The 20,290-nt window shown below is 41.4% G+C and overlaps 1 protein-coding gene across 2 annotated transcripts in view; it reads right to left on the bottom strand.

The window, feature by feature from the left end:
- Ecr (ecdysone receptor) overlaps positions 1 to 19,781 on the bottom strand; it is a 225,254-nt gene extending 205,473 nt beyond the window's left edge. Inside the window, exon 1 of one of the 2 annotated variants that reach the window (XM_078185642.1) lies at positions 18,854 to 19,781. The gene's annotated coding sequence lies outside the window, so the exon portion shown is untranslated. The remainder of the gene's footprint in view (positions 1 to 18,853) is intronic. The other variant, XM_078185644.1, reaches the window with a different exon arrangement.
- Between the last annotated feature and the right edge of the window lie 509 nt (positions 19,782 to 20,290).

The raw sequence follows: 20,290 nt of genomic DNA, 5'->3' as shown, positions 1-20,290 counted from the left end.
ACACATCGAAGTTTCAATGGTTGAACTTTAAACATTTATTACATTTTAATGACTACTTTTTTGAACCATGTCTAATGTTATTACTAATTAATATTTTAACAGTTACAATATAAAAAGGTTAAAATTTTAATTAGTAATGGAATATCGATAATAGATACTTAAGTAGCTACAAAGTTTAAAAGAATTAATTTATCAAGAATTAATTAACGTATTTAAACTATTGAAACTGTTGGCAGTTGTACAATGTTGAAAGCGAACATTTCGAGTACCACAAAAAGGAGAAACTTAAACTACACAATGTTGAAGCACTATTTTTAATTGTTCGAATACTGACATTTGCAGCTAGACAACAGCGTTTTTAAAAATAAACTTTATGAGAAGTTGCTCACGTTGTGTCCATAGAAATCGAAGCGTACAAATGGCTGAGTAAACATTGAGCCCCAGATTGAGAACCACTATCAGTAGTAGAGTTTGTCGTACCGAAAAACTCTCGGTATGGTGGGAGCAATGTTTTCTGCTCGGTCAGTAGTGCCAAGGGAAAGCGCTCATAATGCAATCTCGGGCTGTACTATCGCCTGTAAAAGCATCCGTGCGACACTGGGATGCGAAGCAATGTACTCGAGCGTCTCTTGGACAGAAACAATCCTAACATGGAAACACGATTTTCATTTCTTCACTCATTGCCATTTTAAAAAACAGAATACCATTAAATTATCGCCGTGAAATTATGATATAAAAATCCTCCTGTGTTTATAATAAATCCGTTAATATTACAAATTTTCTTTTTGAAGTTAAGAAGAAGTTGTTTATCTTTCTAAACTGAAGTGAACGTCTTGGAATTAAATTCTAATTAGAAAATCTTTCAACTTCTATGAAAACAACTACTAACAATAACTATTCTGAAAAGGCAATTAACTATTATATTATTAGAAATGTAAAAACATTCACACAATTACGATTAAATAATCTTCGAACAATATTACTAAGTATTGTTACTCGTGTTTTAAAAAATGTTACGTACTCACATACAATATTGAGAATAAATATTTTAGCTACAAAATCTAAAAGATTAAGATGTTTACCAAGCATTACTGAAATACTTGACAGTCATACAATATTAGAAAACAAATACTTCAATAAAAACATTAGTGATTTAGTAGTTTGTTCGTCGACTCGCAAGTCGCTCGTGGCTGTCGCTGTTTTCGCCTATACCGCGGACTCGGTCACTCGCACTGTGCAGAGTGTGTCGGCCCTGTGGATGTGTGCCTGCACTCGTCGCTGGCCTCGCGTTCGCGTGCACGCAGAAGCGGACAGCCGGACGGAACGGACGGCCGGCCGCACGAGCCGAGCGGCGTGTCGAGGAGGAACAGAGGCGAGCTGCGTCTGTGTACGTGGGCTAAAAATGATACGCTGGCTGAGGTGACGTCATGCCAAGTTAGCCCGTCTGCCGACGACTGCACTGGCTGCAGCTTCGCAGTTGTTAACGCCGGCGATCCTATATTGCTAGTCCCTACGACACCGGCGCATGGATCATCGCTATCTCCGGCCTGTCTATGACCATTTGGATCAACTGCGATCGATCCGGCGGCCTCTACAGACTCCGCTAACTCGCGCTACCAGCAAGGACGAATTCTTCGATGTTCGAGCGCGCGCGCGTGCGCGCACACAGTTCCTTTTTCTACGCGCCCCCACTCGCTCCCGGTGACCTCGCGGGCGCATCTGACCCGCTTCGTCCTCCCCGCGAAGCTAATCTCGCTCCCGCTGCTCCGGAACTAGAGCCTAGGCTCAACTAGATCGCCATAGGCTAGGTCCAGGAATACACAGTCGCCGGCTACGTGTGTGGCCCGGTGTTTTGAAACCCGAGAGTCGTAGACCGGCCCGCCTCGGTGTCCCTCTCGCTTTCTTTTCGGGCTTCGACCGTTGCTGCCTATCGCTTCGAGACTCGACGCTCGCTCTGCTTCCAACAGATTCAGTAGTCGTGAGTTTAGTTTAGCGATACAGTTGCTTCTTAGACGTTCGGCGTTTTACTAGCTCCATTTTTCATGGTTTTATAATGCTCGATCGCTTTGGACCTGGTCATACTCGATAAGGTGTATTGGATAGGGTGCGATAGAATTAAACGCGCTGGGACTAGAATATTGGAGGCTTCTAGGAGAATTCTTTTAGCCATGAAGAATATTAATTAAGCTACTTGTGGGACTTTGTGATGATTTTTGAGATTAAAATATGTGGATACTATCTGAGACGTATTGGTTCGAGATCAGAGAGACTCTGAACCCTTAAAATGCAATACTCTTCATAAAAATTTTGCAGTATAACTGATTTTTATATTACTTTAGGTAATAAAGTACATCATTTGGACTTTTTCTGTGCGCTACAATGATTTTTTGTGTTGTAATGTATTGGTATTGTTTAGTACGTTACTAGACAGATTTTAAAGCCGTGAAACGTATTACTTCGTGGTGCAACTGATTTTAAATTGTCTCGAGCTGTGAAAAATGTCTGTTGAGTATTTCGGTGCACGTATAATGTTTTTTGAGGTTAGAATTACATAATACTAACGAAACGTATTAGTTCGGCACCGGACAAACTCTAAAACCATAAATTGTAGTAGTTATAGGTGAAATTTTGAAGTACAACTAATTTCTATATTAGTTCAAGCAGTAATGGATGTTACTTGGTAATTTTTATTCCTCTGTAATGATTTTTGAGGTTAGAATTCATTAATACTGTCCGAAACATATTAGTCCAGCACCGGGCGGACTCCAAAACATTAAATTGTAGTGCTTATAGGAGAAATCTTTAAGGATAACTGATTTTTACAATATCGCAACCACAAAGAATATACTTGGACTAATAAATCATCCCTCTGCTACTAAATTAGCCTCCATGATAATTTTTCAAATCAGTTTGTATTGACACTGTCTCAATTATATTGGTCCGACAGTGTGTACATGCACAGGCATGTGCTGCACTGCAAACAGGAATTCAAAGACATTAAAATAAAGTACTTTCAAGTGAAAGTTTAAAGCATTATTAATTTTCAAACACGAAGTATCACTGTTAAAATATCGTACCAAACATTCGCTTTACTTTTGTAAAATTAACAATTTCATTACTAAGATTTTCTAGTTAATATTAACATATATTACACATATAATGAACGAAAAACACAAGGAAAATCAAATACTTATGAAAGTTGAAAATTCAAATTACTACATTACAGTAGTATTCAACGAAGCATGATTGATTTCTGTAAAGTAAGATTATTTTTTATAAAGTACTTATTATATATAATCCAAGAAATATTTTCCGATGAAGCTAAGCATATGGGAACGTATGAGTTTATCTCGAATTAGTCATACTCTTTATTCATTTCTTTTTATTCTGGTCTGACCTCAAAATATTCTAAACACCTTGAAATTTGAGAATATGTTTCTGTTTTAGCTAAAATTACAATTTAAATAGTCAATATAGTTTCTGGTTTTACGCACAATGAATATATTTGGCAAGACATGAAATACTGCCACTTCTCCATGACGAGTATACTCGTCAAACACAGCTAATCGATTAAAATACACCAATATTGTCTAGAGCGTGCTGCTAACGTGAAACCCTATTGATTTTTAACATCTTTAGAGTTTTCCTAATCATGAAACAAATCGAGAACCGGTGATTTGGATAATAATGGCGGATAAAGCGCAGAAAACATTGGCGTTCTTCGACCGAAATAATAAAATTCCACGATTAATTAATATCGCAGCGAATATTCTCGCGTTCTTCGTGGAACGACCGAGCCGCGCTGAAATGCCCCGGAGCGTGGCTGATCGCGCGAGCCATTATTATCAAACGAGTGTTAAAAATGAGCCGAGATGTGTTATGCAGCTGGCTGAAAGGGGTACATTATTCATTTGATCTCTCCGGCAGCCTTGACGCGGCGCGCAGTCAGCTGATGTGCCGATCAGCTCTGATATTCATGGTGCCACTGGAGCAGAATTTATATTCCGCCGACAGATCCAGCGAAACGTTCCGGCTGAATGGAAACGGAACGGCGGATCGGCCGATTCGTAGCGACGGAACGAGCCTAACACGACTAACTATTGTCTGAACAATATACTGCGAGCGAATAACAACTCCAAACGTAGATAAAATATCTCCTACGGATGCGATTGTTTCGCACAGGTTTCTTTATTACGCTGCGCGAAATGAACCTCTAAGCGACTTTTGTTGGAACTGTTACCGAGATCCAGAACGTATTTTTACTATTGTTTAAAATAAAATATTCATTGGTTGAAATTATTTCGAAATAAGTGCTACATCATTGGTCTGATTTCACAAGATTTTGTGTCACACAAGTTGCGGACTTCTTTCATCATTTTTCAAAATGTTCTTACCGAAAAACAATCATTAGAGATTGTTCTGTTCGTAGGATCTAATAAAAAAATGTATTGAGTGTAATTAACAATTATAAATGTGCTAAAAAATTACAGAAATTCTGCCTTCTAGTTTTACATGTTGCAGAGTATTAAACAGATTCGATCATTTCTAAAAACATTATTAATGAAAGAATCTTACTGAAATTTTTTTCGTGCGTAACTTCAGGTTAAAAGTGGCTCGCTAAAATATGTCGAGTGAAAAATAACGATAGCGAGAGCGTAAAAAAATTGCCAGTTCCAATTACGAGGCATCGTAACAGATAAAAGGCTTCCAAGCGAATCTGCCAATTTTCAAAACCATTATCAACAAAAGACGATCGTTAAAACATTGTCTGCGGATGACACAGTCTGGAATCTGTTCCCGAAACAATTTCCGAAGAAAAATAAGAAGCACCGTGCTGCCCATAAAGTGTCTAATTTAACACGTAATTTTCGAAGCGACCCGATAAAAGCGAATCTAAAGAGAAACTTCGCAGGAACTCTTTGAAAATTTATTCGACGAATTTAAATCGCAAACGTCGTTTCCCGTGGTCGTAAAACCACGAGAGATTTTCTCGGTCAAGCGAGCGCCGCCGTCGTTCGTGTAACCTCTTTAGAGACCGTCTTTAGCTGGTCGGGTGGCTAGTAAACGTCCGCGCATTCTGCATCGGTAAATAAAACTGTCCCGAGGTCTGGTTTAGCGCCAAGCCGGTAACTCGATGAAGACATTCACGCTTGCCGAGGGATTCGACACGGTTTTCGGGCCGGCCCGGGTCCGCTTCGAAACTTCGGATTCGCGTGCAAACGCCGCGCCGCGCCGGCTGAATTAATCACCGCAATCGTAAATTCTTCAGCGGCACGGTCGCCGGGCTGCGAGAGCTCGGCTAATGTCATCGGTAAATCTCATTAGCGTGCAGAGCAGTCGCAGGGACCCAGGCTCGTTACCGATCTCTACCGGGCAATTAGGACCGATCGATGGATCGTCTTAGCAATGATTTATTACCGTATCCGGCTGACAGTAACATTGTTCGAAACACTGGAATCGATTCGATACGGATACCATTACACCGAGTCTCGTATAACTCGTTCGTCAATGACAAATGGAAAATTTAATTTCGTTTCCGGGATTTCTGTCCGATGGCAAAGCTCCTCGCGATGCTTCGATTTCATGTTAAAACAATCTTAGCCTTCGTTCGAATGAAAAATACTGGCACGGGTCCACGAGTGATCTAATCATCGCGTTAACGTAAATGCTAATGTCTTCGATAATGCGGTTCATTTTCTCGGTAAAACGGTCGAGAGAAAAGGAAATCGAGTCGTGGGTCAGGTCACGTCTGGCCATGATAGATGCATCAGTTTCTCAGTTTTATTCCGCAAAGACTACAAAGTTAGAGCATTCCGAAAGAGAGAATTTGTGCGTGGGTCACACCCGACCCGTGCATAGCAAAGTTGGAAATCCGTATTTCTCTGGAAAGGTGCTATCCATTCTCGTAGTTTCATAGCAGAAAAGCTTTAAACTGTCTTCCACAAGAGAAATGAACACACGGGTCGTTTTCGACCCAGGAACCGCTAGATTAGACATTCTAGCTAACTTCTAATCCATCGAACAAGCTTAATTTACCGTATCCCTTCCGATATAATTAAACGAAATTCGACGCGAGCGTGATTCGACTAGACGCCGTCAACCTCGAGTCAGCCGTAACTCGAAGTTGCAAGCGATTCGATTCCGGCGAATCCGATCGCGATGCCCCGAGTCACAAAGTGGCAAACATGGTGACACCGTGAAGCGAGGCTAGAATCGAGTTCGAAGGGATTGAAACTGGAGTAGGGTAGCGCGAAGACTGCGCGAAAGCCGTGGACCGTTTCAAGGATGAATGGGAACGTTGCGCGTTGAGCTTAGCATGATGAAAAGTGGTAGAACGAGTCTGCTTTTAGAGACCTGCGGATTGCGTCTTTTTAGACTGAAAGAGCTCCTGAGGGAAGCCGAAGAATTTCAAGCCCGGGTATGAATTTTGTAACGGTGGAAATGAAAGTACACTTTGGATCTTGCGGCAGAGTCTTCCCGAGAGGAGTTCGAGTGGATCGCGAAGTACGTGAAAAACACCTTGCACAACGCAGTGAAAAATAATCTGTCGATGGACTTAGGGGAGACCTCGTACTACTCGTACTTGTTTACTTATACCCTGAAATACTGTAAGTAATTGAAAGCTAAAAATGTTAAAAAATCTTTAGCTAAAAAGGTTACTAAGAAATCCCCATCGTTTAGCTAACCACAGTATAACAGATCTCTTCCGAATTCAATGAACCATAGATCACTCGAAAATGGGCAAAAAGTGTGCCTTTCCTGGAAGTTGAAAAAGTCTGTAAATTCCCTAGACGTCGTTGCCGATAATAAGCGCAAAATAGGAGCGAGCGAAGCGTCAACGGTCAGAGGCTAAAAATGAAAGTAAACGACCGAAAACGGAGCAGCAGGTGTGCAAGGGTGAGCGGATATCGAGCGCTATTATTAACCCTAACCCTAATCGGCGTTCAAGGAACGGCCGCGTCTCCGAGGAACTAAAAAGTATCCCGGAGAAGAATTACCTGATACTATTATCGACGTGGCCGCGGCGGTTCGTCGACGAAAACGGATCGGGATTTCCGGTTTGCATCGTCGCTCGATTAAGGTACAAGTGCCTATTACGAAACACCGCATTGTGACGCTCTCTTGTAAAACAGTAGCGGAAATAATACTATTTAAACTAGATGGAGCACACGAGAATGGATGTAAAAAAAAATTCTACCTTTATGTTTCACCCATTCGCTGCCAAGGACGAGTATACTCGTCTTTGGCAGGGTGTCACGCATTGCCAGGACGAGTATACTCGTCCTACTTTAAATATATTATAACATGCAGGCTTTTGAATTAGCAAATTTTTTGTGGCCACGAACATAAATATCCCCCCTTCCTCCATTGCCAACGACGAGTATACTCGTCTTTGGTTTTCTGCTTCTAAATGATTTTGTATGATAATATATGTGCTCTTACCAAGAAATAACAGGGTTTTGGTAAACAATAGCACTCAAAATATAAATGGCAATGGGAATGACTTCATATAATTTAGGCTTGGCAGCGAATGGGTTAAACACCGTTCGTTATAAATTTACTCGAGCGAACGCAGTTAAGCGACAATCAACTGTGAAAGAATAGAAAATATGGTAGTTGTTAAGCGAAAATTTACCGTTCCATAATGTGTACTTCGATTTTTCTATTGTCCCGATTCATGGAACATACATGGAATATAAATAGAATATAATCTGTACTATGTTATTCGTATTAAATAAGTATTATGAAATTAATTTCGTTATCTAAGATCGTCGACCTATTGAACAGTAGCCTAAACAATTTTCAGTTATTATAAAATCGACGATAATTTTGTTCTACCTCGAAAGCGTTTTATACAGGCGATTTTACCTTGTAAGAGGTGTTTGGCTCGATTTCACGGCGAGACGGTTCGCGCCGTTGAAAAACGGTTGAATTAAAGGAGGGGGGGGGGGGGGGGCGACGATCCCTCCGTAAACGCTCGTTTACCGAGAAACCGCCGGTCAAAACACTCTCCCGTGAAAATTGGGACGCGTGCCTATTTTTCGGCGCGTGACGCAATCAGAATGCACCGCGGCGTGCATCTTGCCCGGTCGGATGCTTTCCGGTCGATCAGTAGCGGGCCGGACCGGGTCACGCGGCTCCGTGGTGAACATTTAATTTTATCGTGTTCGGCCACCCTGCGACCGCCATGTTTCCTCTCTCATGTGTGCACACAAATAATCCGTTCCACCGAAAAGAACATCCTCGGACCTTCGTGCGAACCGAAGCGTCTACCAGCGGATTTATCGAAAAACGAATCTAAAGAAGTTTTGCCACGTTGTTACAGGGTTTCATGGGAGTCGCAAAAGCTCCTGTAATCTTTCTCAACGAGATCGTTCCCTGGCAATCGGAATAATTGCATCTACACGATACGTTTTATCGGAATAAATAGTCCAAACACGGACGTTATTAACGACAGGGCAGTTTTGTTAAAACTTTCTTATGCGACGGATGATTTTAATGACATACAATTCCTTGAACATCTATACACTGAAAATGCGATAGGTATTTTTGTAATTAATACATTTTATTGAAATTTCTGGAAGCTACATGTGTTTAAATGTCAGAAAAATACTGATAAATGTTTTCTTGAAAAAAGAAATCTTTTTCCATATATGCGGCATTCAAATTATGTGTATACAAGTGGCATCCGTAGGCAAAATACAAAAATAATTTTGTATTTTTATAACTTTGTAGGTCCTTTCATATTAAAAATGTAAACATACTTGTTACACTAAAGCAATGTTTGTTTTATTCAGCACAGTTATTTAAAACTAAGAAAAACATATATACAGAAATCACACGCAATGTGCATATTTCTGATGCGAGCTTTCATTCAATGACAGTACTTTGGCGGACGACACTGCCGTAGTGAAAGGGTTAATCAAAATATGCCCCGTTTACTTTATTACACCTTTTCAACGAGCTTTCAATACAGAAATGCCTGTCTTAAACAAATTCTGATTTATTAATTCTCTTTAGAATTACTAAACTATGATATGGAATATTTCAGACTATCTTCATTTATATACTATTTAGCCCGTAAAAGCTCGGGCAGATTTTGAGCAGTTTTAGGACAGTGTTGCCATTACCCGTTGGTCGGCTGAAGAAAGTGACAGCGACCTGTCATATATAATGTCGGGATTAAGAGAAATAGAATGAACACTAGCATGAAAAATGTAAACTTGAGTTTTTCTTCTCTGACGTCAGCTCTTCGATAAGACGTTACCAATAGGTTCGCCCTCGGCGCGTGGCTGTTCCATTACCCACCGCGAAGCATGTTGAACAGCTCTGCCTTGTGTGATTCCAAATTGAGACTAGTTACGACCATAATCTCGCGCTTGCATTTTACCGCATTTTTGTAACTTCCCCACTACCTCTCGGACGTTAGAGACAATTAACCCTTTGCGCTCGAAGCCACTTCCACTGGAAATCTGAAATAAATCTTCTGGCTTATAGCATTTCTATCTTATCCGATAAAGTCCATTTTATTAGGTTGGTGGATATGAATACTATATACTATTTAGCCCGTAAAAACTGTCCTAAATGTTTAAATAGTGAAAGTCGCTTTGCGAAAGATCTATATTTTATAAAATTTTATATTTTACTTCATCTAATTTCGCAATTAGTTTGTACGACGTATGCGTAGTTTTTATGGGCTAAACAGTATGTTAATGAAGACAGTCTGATAAATTCCATACTATAGTTTATTGATCCGAAAAATCAGAATTTCTTGAAGACAGATATCTATGAATTAAAGTCGCGTTGAGAAAAGTGTATGGAAACGTATGTGGCACATTTTGATTAAATCAATGGCTTTTGAAAAAAGATATGCAGTTTTATATACTCACTTAAAAATCCGATATTTCATATGCATTAACCTAATAGAGGTTGCAATGTGTAGAATAAAAGGAGAATTTTATATGCAGTTTTGAATGAATAAATTAGAATTAAAATTAGAATTAAATTAGAATTAAAATTAGAATTAAAATTAGAATTAAAAATTGAAATTAAAATTACGGTGAACATGGAAACAGAGTAATTTCGAAAGAAAAATAAAAGAAAGAGAAATTTGAAGGAAGAGATACGATTGTCCAAGCTTTTATTGTTTCCACGCCCCAAATCGTCAATTTTTGTTTACAAGCTGAAAGACACTTTTAGAGAATTTACTGCACGGTTCACTTTGTTCTCTAGGTGTCGCTTCAATTGTTAACGAATTCTGTTAAGTGTCTTAGGTGTGGGGAACGCTTAAAATTGCAGCGAGTCGTTGCTTTCGATCGGGTACCGTTGACCCGGCCATGAGACCACGATGTTGCAAGCCGGGAATTAAATTTACACGAGGCCAACCGCGTCCTACCTCCGGCCAGTGAAAATAATCACGGTCTGTTCAAACAATCCCGAACAGTTTTGTTTCCACTCGCCTTTTTATCGTCCGAGAAACACCCCGAGTTCAACTTGCGACTCGACCCCTCGATTCTTTGTTTCCGCCGCATTAAAAAATTTCAGTTCATAGCCACTTCCTCCAAAAATTTCTAGTCATTTCGAGAATCGTTTCTTCTATATTTATTTTTCAAATTCAAATTCGAATCTGATATCGGCTAACCACGTATTTCAACTGGACTTGGCAATTCCCTAGATATTTGAAGAGATTATAGCGATGATTTCTTGCATTGTTCTTTTATCAATTCAAATTCGTCGCGTTAATAATATAATCTGATTCTAAACTATAGCTTGGAAAAACTCCCTAGCCGTTCCATGTATTTTCCTTAGACACAGAAAATCTCTAGATATGCAGTCAAATTCTACTAACAATTTCGTCTATAATTTGCTTTATAAATCGTTAATAATCATTTGGAATTAAAACACAATGTGAAAAGATTCCCTAGCCTAAATCTTGAACATTTCTAACTTTGTAATAAGATTCTCCTGAAAATTTCACCTACAATCTTCTTCACGTATAATATTACTAATAACAATTTTGGATTAAAACATTGACTGAAAAAATCCTCTAGCCACGACACATGTTCACCCTAGTTCAGAGAAATTCCTTGATTCGTAATCACTGAAGATTTCGCCAATAATTCCGTTCGCGACTTCGCACAATTAATAATAATCCACGATTAGAGTACAGCTCGCAGCGACTCCCTAGCCGCGTATTTCCCCTAGGTCCGGTAATTCCCGAGGCTTTAAGCCGCGGCTGTAACGTCCGTCGCGTTTTAAAAGGATCTCGACGAGCGGGCTCTGTAATCCGTTCGGCAGAGATCTGCTCGCAAGCAAATGCCTCGGTGGCCTGGTTAAAAATGCATTTCTGTACGAGAAGGGTTTCACTGTCCCAGAAGGGGGAATACCCTAGCACGGATTCAGCCAATAAGAGGGGGTCGGTAATGCAGAGAGCGCGGCGACTTCGGTCGGTCATGAAACATCGAACGAAACGATTCGAACATTCAAACGTCAAGACGATATCGAAACGAAACGTAAAGACGTACGCGGCGGCGCAATAATTTTCCTCGAGAATTATTGGCGGGAAATTCGAACGCTGTCGCACAATTTTATGACGGTTCTACGATCAAATACTCCAGCAAATCTTGAAAGTAAATATAGCAATGGTTCATGCATGCATATGGTCCAAAAGCTGAGTTTAATAGTTGCAATATTTTTTGAATATTTTAATTTATTTGTAGTACAGTATTTTCTTTTAATTTCATTTATTGCACCCTAAGCATATGAAATTGAATATTGGGACACATATAACAGTTACACTTTTCACAGTTTCTTAGGTTTGGGAAAAGGTTCTTAAACACCAGGCTAAAAATGATATTTACACAATTTAAAAAGCAACGCATTACGGAAGAAATGGAGAAGTTTTGTAAATAATATATATAATAATAATCTGGCACTAGAATGGTTAAATATGAAGAAATTTGGTGACACAAAAATTATTTTGAAACGTGCCGTAGCAATCATTAGTGGCGCGTTTATGAAATCGCTCGTTAATTTTTTATAAGACTGGTTAATACTTGTGCCTTGAAATTTGATATTGATTTAAGAGTGGAGTTTTCCTTACGAATTGTAAGTTGAGCAAATCTTTCGTTGCAACACAGTGACAAAGAAGTCATGTCTAAAGCGAACGATGAACCTGCACGGACAAACGCCAGAGTCTTTCTTGAAACACTCTTTCCCTTCTCTCTCTCTCTCTCTCTCTCTCTCTTTCTCTCTCTCTTTTCAGTGTTTCGCGAAGAGTAAACACCGTTGACTAAATATTTTCCACGGCTCATGTACACAGTTGCACGCGGGGAGAAAGAGAGAGGAGAGAGTAAACAGGTGCAAGAACAATCCTGACAATTTGACGAAACACCGACCGACAAGAGCACTCGTAATTTTCTGCAGCAACTTTTTGCCGGTCGCCCGTCCTCTTTTGAAATCCAGCTTATTTCAATCCTTTTTTTTCGAAGTCTCTCGACACCGAGGGGACTTTAGACGTGCGTGGGAAAGACGACTCGACGTCCAAACTAATTTTTCCTTTCATGCCGAAGCCTCTTTGAGCGTTCCGTGCCATTTTCCCGAATAGATACAAGACTTTTTTTCTGCGGCCGCGCTGCTTTGCTCGTCAACTTTCGCGGGTCGGAAAAGAAGAGGAGCGCGCCTCTTTGTGACAAATCGAAATGCTTCTTCGGCCGCATCAACTGACATTACGCTTCTCCTCTCCCTTTTTACGTAAAAGGAACGGTAACGCAAAATTTACGAGGCGCGCTGCGAACATTGCGACAACTCCGGACGCGATCATGTTTTCCTTGCGAAAAAGTTATGGATCTATTTACGATACAATTATTTGAATAGTATTTCTTTTTTTTACTAAATGACAGATTTCCTATCGTTCCTTTCATTACAATTTGTCACCACGTAATTATTAGACAGTGAGTTTTTATGAAAAGTAAACATATTTTGCATAGTCTGCAAGAGACAGCTGCCATGTACATTTCACTTCACCTTCGATAATTTGAACAAGTTAATAATAGTGCACTTTTTTCGTGAATTCGAAAGGGAAACAATAATTTCTCTCTCGAGTAATATTTTTGTGAAAAATGTTTCCACAGAATATTGTACAAACAAAAGTTACTCATTAATTATGTGACAGGAAATAACAGTGAAAACTTTGCTAAACATCGTTTCATTTAATAAGAGAATAAATATAAATAAATATTTATTATATTATTTAATATAATACTATCTAATATAATAAATATTTATTATATTATCTAATACGATACTATCTGATGTAATAAATATTTATTATATTAAATTGAAGGAATGCATTGATTTCTTGCATTAAACTTTAAGCGATAATTTCAACGAAAAATGTATATACCTTACAAACATTGTGAACGGTTTCAAAATTGTATTTCAATCACACCTCGAATTTTTCACTTTTCCCCGATGAACCGAACCGCTGTGCGACGTCGAGACCCCTGAAAGAGGGGTACAGCTGCGGTGAAATGATTTCTGCGTGGGCGTAATTCGAATACGCGGTAACAAGTACTTCCCCAGTCAATTGATTCAATTGGCATAAGCCCGTAATGTGCCATGTGTATCGCAAATACGGAGAACGGTTCGCAAATTCGTCCGTTTCTTACGTTGTTTTTCGCCGAGGCTCGCGATGCATTAGAGTCCCATTGTTCCCGGCACGGGCGAATGAAAGAAAAAAAAAGAGCAGCAAAAATGGCCGCGTTACGGTCGACGCGCGACGGGCCATTATTCCGATTTCATTTACATTCAGAATTTCGCGTTTCGCGAAACCGCGCCGAATTAGACTTGGCCTAGTTTCGAGTTGGACAAACATTGCCCGACTTTGAATTATCGCCGCGCAACTTTCCGACTCGATGCCCTGCCCCTCTTCGGCTCTCGACCCGCCCATCCCCTCCCCCGTCGCCGAGAAAATGTCCCTAGAGTACGTACTATGCACTCTTCCGTCGCTGCAAATCTTCGTCACAGAACTTTCGTAGTAGGACTCAGTGGTACTCAACTGGTGCATACGGATGTTCTCATTAATGTCCATTTTGATTCGTACATTTATCTTTGCCATTTATGAAATTGTAAAATATTTGTAAATTATACAATTTAGAAATTATCCAATTTTATAACTTACAATGTTTTTAATAGTTAAAACAGTCTTTAAAGTTGAGACATTTTTATACGTGTCTGAAACATTTAAGAAGTGAAGAACATGTGAATGTCAAAGAATTTTATATTAATAAGAATATTGTTTAATTGCGGTATATTCGATAAACTGTTTAGAATTTATTTCGTGATTGTTACAAAAATTACTATCGAATAAGCTGTTTTAATGAATGTTAGCCTAAAATTGAAGAAGTTTAAAAGAACTGTACGCTTTGTATTATAATCTTGTTTGCATGTGCTCGTTTTATACAATGCATCATACTTTTATGGCAATATATATAGACTTTATCAAACATTAATTTTGAGGAACATATTTTTGATGATAATTTTGTATAATTTAAATAAAAGATAGCAATTTTGAGAAATGTATTAGTGAAAATAATTACATACAATCCATATAAGAGATTGCAATTTTGAAACCACATATGAAAAATAATGTAATATACTTCAGACAAAAAACTGTGATTTAGAGTAACATATTTTAAAAACAATTTAATATACTTGCTTTAAAAGATGGCAATTTTGGGCAACATATGTTAAAATTAATTCACTATACTTTATTTAAAAGATTACAATTTCAGGCAAGATATTTCAAAATTAATTTAATATACTTCATTCATAGATTACAAATTTTGGCAAACAAGTTACGAAAGGTACAATACTGCACAATTAATTCAAAATGTTCCCTGCGTACAATTCTTTAAGCAAACCTTAAGAATTGAGAACACAGGGGAGTAGCATAGGAGCAAGAGCAAGCAACTTTCTTAAAAGTAGGCTACACTTAAATGTCGCAGGAAGTCCCCGGCGAAATGAAGGAGCCCGAGGATCGAGATTTTCAGCGAGCGAAATCGCAGCCGCCGAAAGCTGTTCCGTTTCCTTTTTTTCTTGTTCGAGTCAGCGAGCGGTTACGTAATACAAACGCGGCGAACGGCGACGACCACAACGACGACGACGACGACGACGACGACAGAAAAGTTGTCGGCACGGTAAAACGCGCGAGCCATGGCCGCTTATCTCGACCCATTCTTGTGCCGCGACACGACATTGGAGGCCATGGATGTGCACCGTGATAATGCACGCCGTTATCGGTCCCTGCGGAGAGCCAGGAGAGCCGTTCTCTCTCTCCGTCTCTCTCCCTCTCTCCCTCTTCTTATCGAGCGCTATCGATGTAGCATCGGATAAAACCGCGACGGCGGTTCGACCGACGCCACAAATCTTTCCCCTGAGCGGTTTTAAGAATCACAAGCGAAAGAAAAAAATCACCAGCAAATGAAAGTTCTTCTTTCTTAGATGTCTAGGAATTTCTAGAGAATCTTTAAAAATTTGGAGTCAGAAAAAGTAATTAGCAAAGTCATATTCGAATGTTTGTATCTATGTACACAGACGAAAACTTTTCTCGCCCTTATTTTCGCATTAATCAAGAATAACATTGAATAATACATGGAAATATCTAGGAAACTTTTGAAAACAGAAAATCGGTATAAATATACATAGCGGATTTGTGGATATTCATTTGTGAATATATAAAAATAATTAAATGGGAACATTAAGGATCGGCATTCATCTAGACTAATTAATAAATATTAACAATCGCTTGTTTAATTATATAGATTTGTCCCTACGCAGTTAATAAACCTGTTCCACGGAATCACGATCCACCGACGAACATGCTAATCTGCCTGAAACACGTGGACGACTCTGGGAGCCCGCGCATTTATGCGGCAACCGAGAAAATGTATAATACTTTTCCAATATCGCCGCAGGCTCTTTGCACGGCGATTAGCGATTAGGTGCACGACGATTAACATACCCGCGATTCTTCCTGTTTCGCAGAGAACAATCATCTCGCGCGAGCGTAGACAGACCCGAGAGACGCTCGCACAATAAATCGCAAATGAAACGGAGGACTCGCGAACAAATATTGAACAATTTGTAAATACAGTTAATGACACTACTGCGTTAATTACCGTATAGCTACGGCTCGTCGTAATTCCCCTGGTAGATCCAGAGATTCTGCAGACACGGTCGTGTTAGTTTACATGCACGACAGAAGCGTAAAAACAGCAGAAAGAAAGCCGATTGACCGTGTCCGGTCGACTCCGTCCCTTATCGATACGTTTCTTAACCGTGATCCACGTGGACCGACGATAATGATCCCGCAGAAAAACATAATCAAGCCATCCATAGTCAAGGGCAATAATTATTAGTATAATCACTACGATCGTCGCTCAGCTACGGCATTTCTTCGCGGCTGGAAAAACTCGGATCTAATCTAAGATTATTAACTATTAATTCCGAACTATTAATATCTTAATGAAAATCGAAACGTTCGTCGTTCATCCTAAGAGGATCACCGTTTTTACCATCGGATGTTAGACGGCCGAAAGATGTGTCGTTAGGAGGAAACGTCACTGAGAAAAATGGCGAACTGGCTGCGGAGCATTATGGTGAACTTATCCGGCCGGCAGACGTTAAACAACCGTTTCCAATCCCAAGCTCGGTCGGATTCGTTTCAATCAGCAGTGATATCTGAAGATTTAAATTTCCAAGCGGCGGCGGCCAGTCGTTAAATTTGAATTTGTAATCAGAACGGACTCGTTCCGACGAACACTTCTGCTGCGACGACTCGTCACGCAGCTTGTTTCTGCCTTTCCCTCGAGCCGATCGCGAAAGATTGCCTCAGATTCGAAGCAAAACAAACGAAATCCTGTCTCCCGCCTTACCAGACAAAGAAACGAGGTCATAAAATCCCTAGATATTGCCCGCGGCGACATCTTCAGCGGTGTTTATCGACTGCGAGAAGTGTCCGACTTATGCGTAGACCGGCATCCATGGAAAATGTTATGGAAAAAAATAAAGAAACTATTTCATAGGTGCCCAGGGCTCACGCGTGCCATGGCACGTCATTGAGCGCCGAGCTTTACGTTGGCCTAGGTTTTGGCGGGAATTGTACGTTGACACTGTCTCCGTAGGAAGTCGACTCTGTCGAAACATGCAACAGAGTACGAGTACGTTGGCCTAGGGATATTTAGTTTAAACGGTGCCGTCGAGGCTGACGCGAAGATGAAGAAAGTTTCAAATAGAAAGTAAACAATAACGCTGCGTGAAAAAGCGAGAGAAGGGACGCGCTGTAATCGGTAATGACCAAACCGACTTGTAATGTTTACAACGAACTGTAATCGCAAAAAGTTACCAGAAGATTCTCTGTTAAGTAAACACGACCAACCACGCTCGATAAATCCTCTAAACGCATTAGAGGATCGGGAAGATTGATTCAAAACGCGGCAACCGATGATTAATTACCGTTGCATTCTGTGTAGATATTATCAAACTGTCACATTAATTAATCATGCGTCTGCTACGAGTGGAATAGAAGCAGCGGCGTCTCGCTATCAGTTCATCGGAACTTCGAGGAACGCTGTTAACAATTACGTGTACCGCCATTTTGAATATCTCGCGAAAAATGTAGCAGAACCTAGACGGCGACGAACTTCCGTCTGACGCGATGTATTTCGAAATCGCTCGTTAGAAATCTGGCGCGTTCAAACAACGATCGATCGATCGCTAGTGGTGCAACAATGTTGCAGCGCTTGCGAACGCTGAAAGCGACGAGTTTTCAAGCGAGAGGTTCACTTACGTAAATGTCGATATTCGCGCGTTTCGAATCTTTTTGATTCACGTATAATAAAAAAAAAATACAAGAAATTCCGCAGAGGTTATGTTAACTTGCAACTTTCGCGGAGCAAACTTCTTCGCTGGCACACCCGGTTTTCGTATATTTACGCGGAATAAAAAGTCGACGGAGGTTATGTTAACTTGCAACTTTCGCAGCGCGAATCCACTCGCCGATTCGCGATTTTCGTACATCTATGTGGAATAAAAACTCCATGGAGGTTATGTTAACACGCAGCTTTCGCGACGCAAACCGATTGCGGTTTGAATAATAATCCCGGGGAGGTTATGTTAACATACGTGACGTGCTACTACTTCGAGCAAGTAGATACGTCGCCGGTCGCAGTAGAAACGGTCTTTTTCCTTGAAAAAGCCAGACCAACGACGAGGCCGACCTACTCCGGTCCCCGATACGACCTCGGCGCGCACATTCGTTCACGAACCTACCTCACACTTCGCCCCGAGAGGACAGATGTAAACAAAACTCGGTGTCCCATAAACCCTCGTGCCGGTCGCACCGCGGGAAAGAGACGCGCTCGGTTAAAAAACCGCAAGAAACACAGAAACAAAGAGCTAAATAGGAAAGACACGTTGAACGTTTTTATAGGCTGTAATCGTTGCCGTCGACGACAAGCGACGATCGTGATACAGCACCAATTTTAATTAATCCGAGGAAAAAGACCGTCTCCTGGGTCACTGAAATAAACCGGATAAGAAAACTGACGAGACAGAAATTAGCAAGCTTTTCGTCACGCATTTTTCTTCCAAACGACGTATATTCTTGGAAGACTTAAATCGCGGCGAAATCGATGGAAGAAAAATGCTAGCGAAAATCATTATTCTAGACAAAATGCCTGCTGAGAGAGGAAAGTTAATCTAGCGTAATTTGAAATTGACTCGGCCTAGGTCACGATAACCAGCTGTAAAGAAAGATCGGAGAAGTTTGACGAAAACGAAAGGTACTCACATAACGACGAGGTAGACACCGTGAAATCCTGGTGGGCCGGCGTGGTCCGACACGTTGGTCCTTTCTAGGTTGGTGGCCCGTTCGAAAACACTTGCACAAGGTATAACACGTGTACCCGCACGTCACTGCTGTTCAATGAAATCCCTCGGCAACTGTGCTTGATCCCCGGGGTCGTCTATCTCTCCGGGGCATGCACCACGCGAAACGATGTAGAAGAGGAACGATCACGAAAATCCTCTGGCACCGGTTCGCTCGTTCGGCCGGCCTCGCCTCGCGAAACCACGGGGCGACCCGTCGTCGTTGGTCTCCGTCGTTTTCGTCGATCCTCGTTCCCCTCGTCTTCGGTCGAATCTCTCTCACTCTTTCGCACACTAACCACACTCACTCTCTCTCTCTCGCTCTCACACACGCACGCTCTCTCTCTCTCTCTTCCTCTCTGTTTCCCCTCGGCGACGATAGACAGACACCGTGGTGCACGATTACGATTTGGTTCGTTTTTCAGTTCGACCGTGTGTTTGTGTGTATATGATGTGTGTGTGTGTGTATCCGAACCTCAAACACCTCCGGCTGTATCCAGCTCCGCGTCGTCTGTCCGACCGACACGACCGCAAGGAATCGATGACGAGAGCCACCGAGGCCGACTAATCGCAGCGGCAGGCAAAACGGGCGAACGAAACAGACCAAAAGACGTTTTCGAGGCGATTACGCACGGTTACGGACTCCGCTCACCGCTGAGAGTGCAAGAGCGCGACTGCGGCGCTCGACGCCGCTTATGCGCCGGCCGCGTGATTCCCCGAGCAGCCGTCGTCCTCGACCGCGGCGCCACCGGCGAGCCACTGCCCCGAGCAGACAACAGCCGCGACAACCACGAATTTCGGACCTCCTCGGCTCCCGACGCGAAAACACCCGACCGCCGCGCGACCCAACTCGACTCGACTCGACGCGACTCGAACTCGACACGACTCGAACCGAGGAAACGACCCGACGCGACCCGATCCGACTCGTCGAGTCCACCCGAACCCCACTTTCTTTTTCGTCTGGACTGCGCGCGCCAGTGAAACTGCTGCGCGCCACGAGCTGATGCATGGGAACCGTGGACACGAGAACCTTGATGCCGCCTGCCATCAGGGGTCACATGCTATCGGCTACACGTTTTCGCCGTCGTTTCGGTACAATATTGTAGCACAGAATTATACGTGGCAGAGTAAACAACTCCAATGTTACCAAATTGATTAGTTTCATCAAACCGCGATCTTTCTCGAGATTCCAACGATCTTATGTGCCGCGTAATTAGGCTAGTGGCAGCGGCTATTGGGGTGACTGGCCAATTGCTGAGACTGGTTTATTTTCGGGATTAATTCAGTGTATATTTACCGAATAAAACGCATGATACTTTTCCATTAGAAAATAATTCATTGGGAGGATAAAGAAAATTTG

This window comes from Augochlora pura, chromosome 7 (assembly GCF_028453695.1).
Source record: "Augochlora pura isolate Apur16 chromosome 7, APUR_v2.2.1, whole genome shotgun sequence".
Lineage (NCBI taxonomy): Eukaryota > Metazoa > Arthropoda > Insecta > Hymenoptera > Halictidae > Augochlora > Augochlora pura.
The sequence above is the reverse complement of the archived record's forward strand: the minus strand, read 5'-3'. Positions and strand labels throughout refer to the sequence as shown.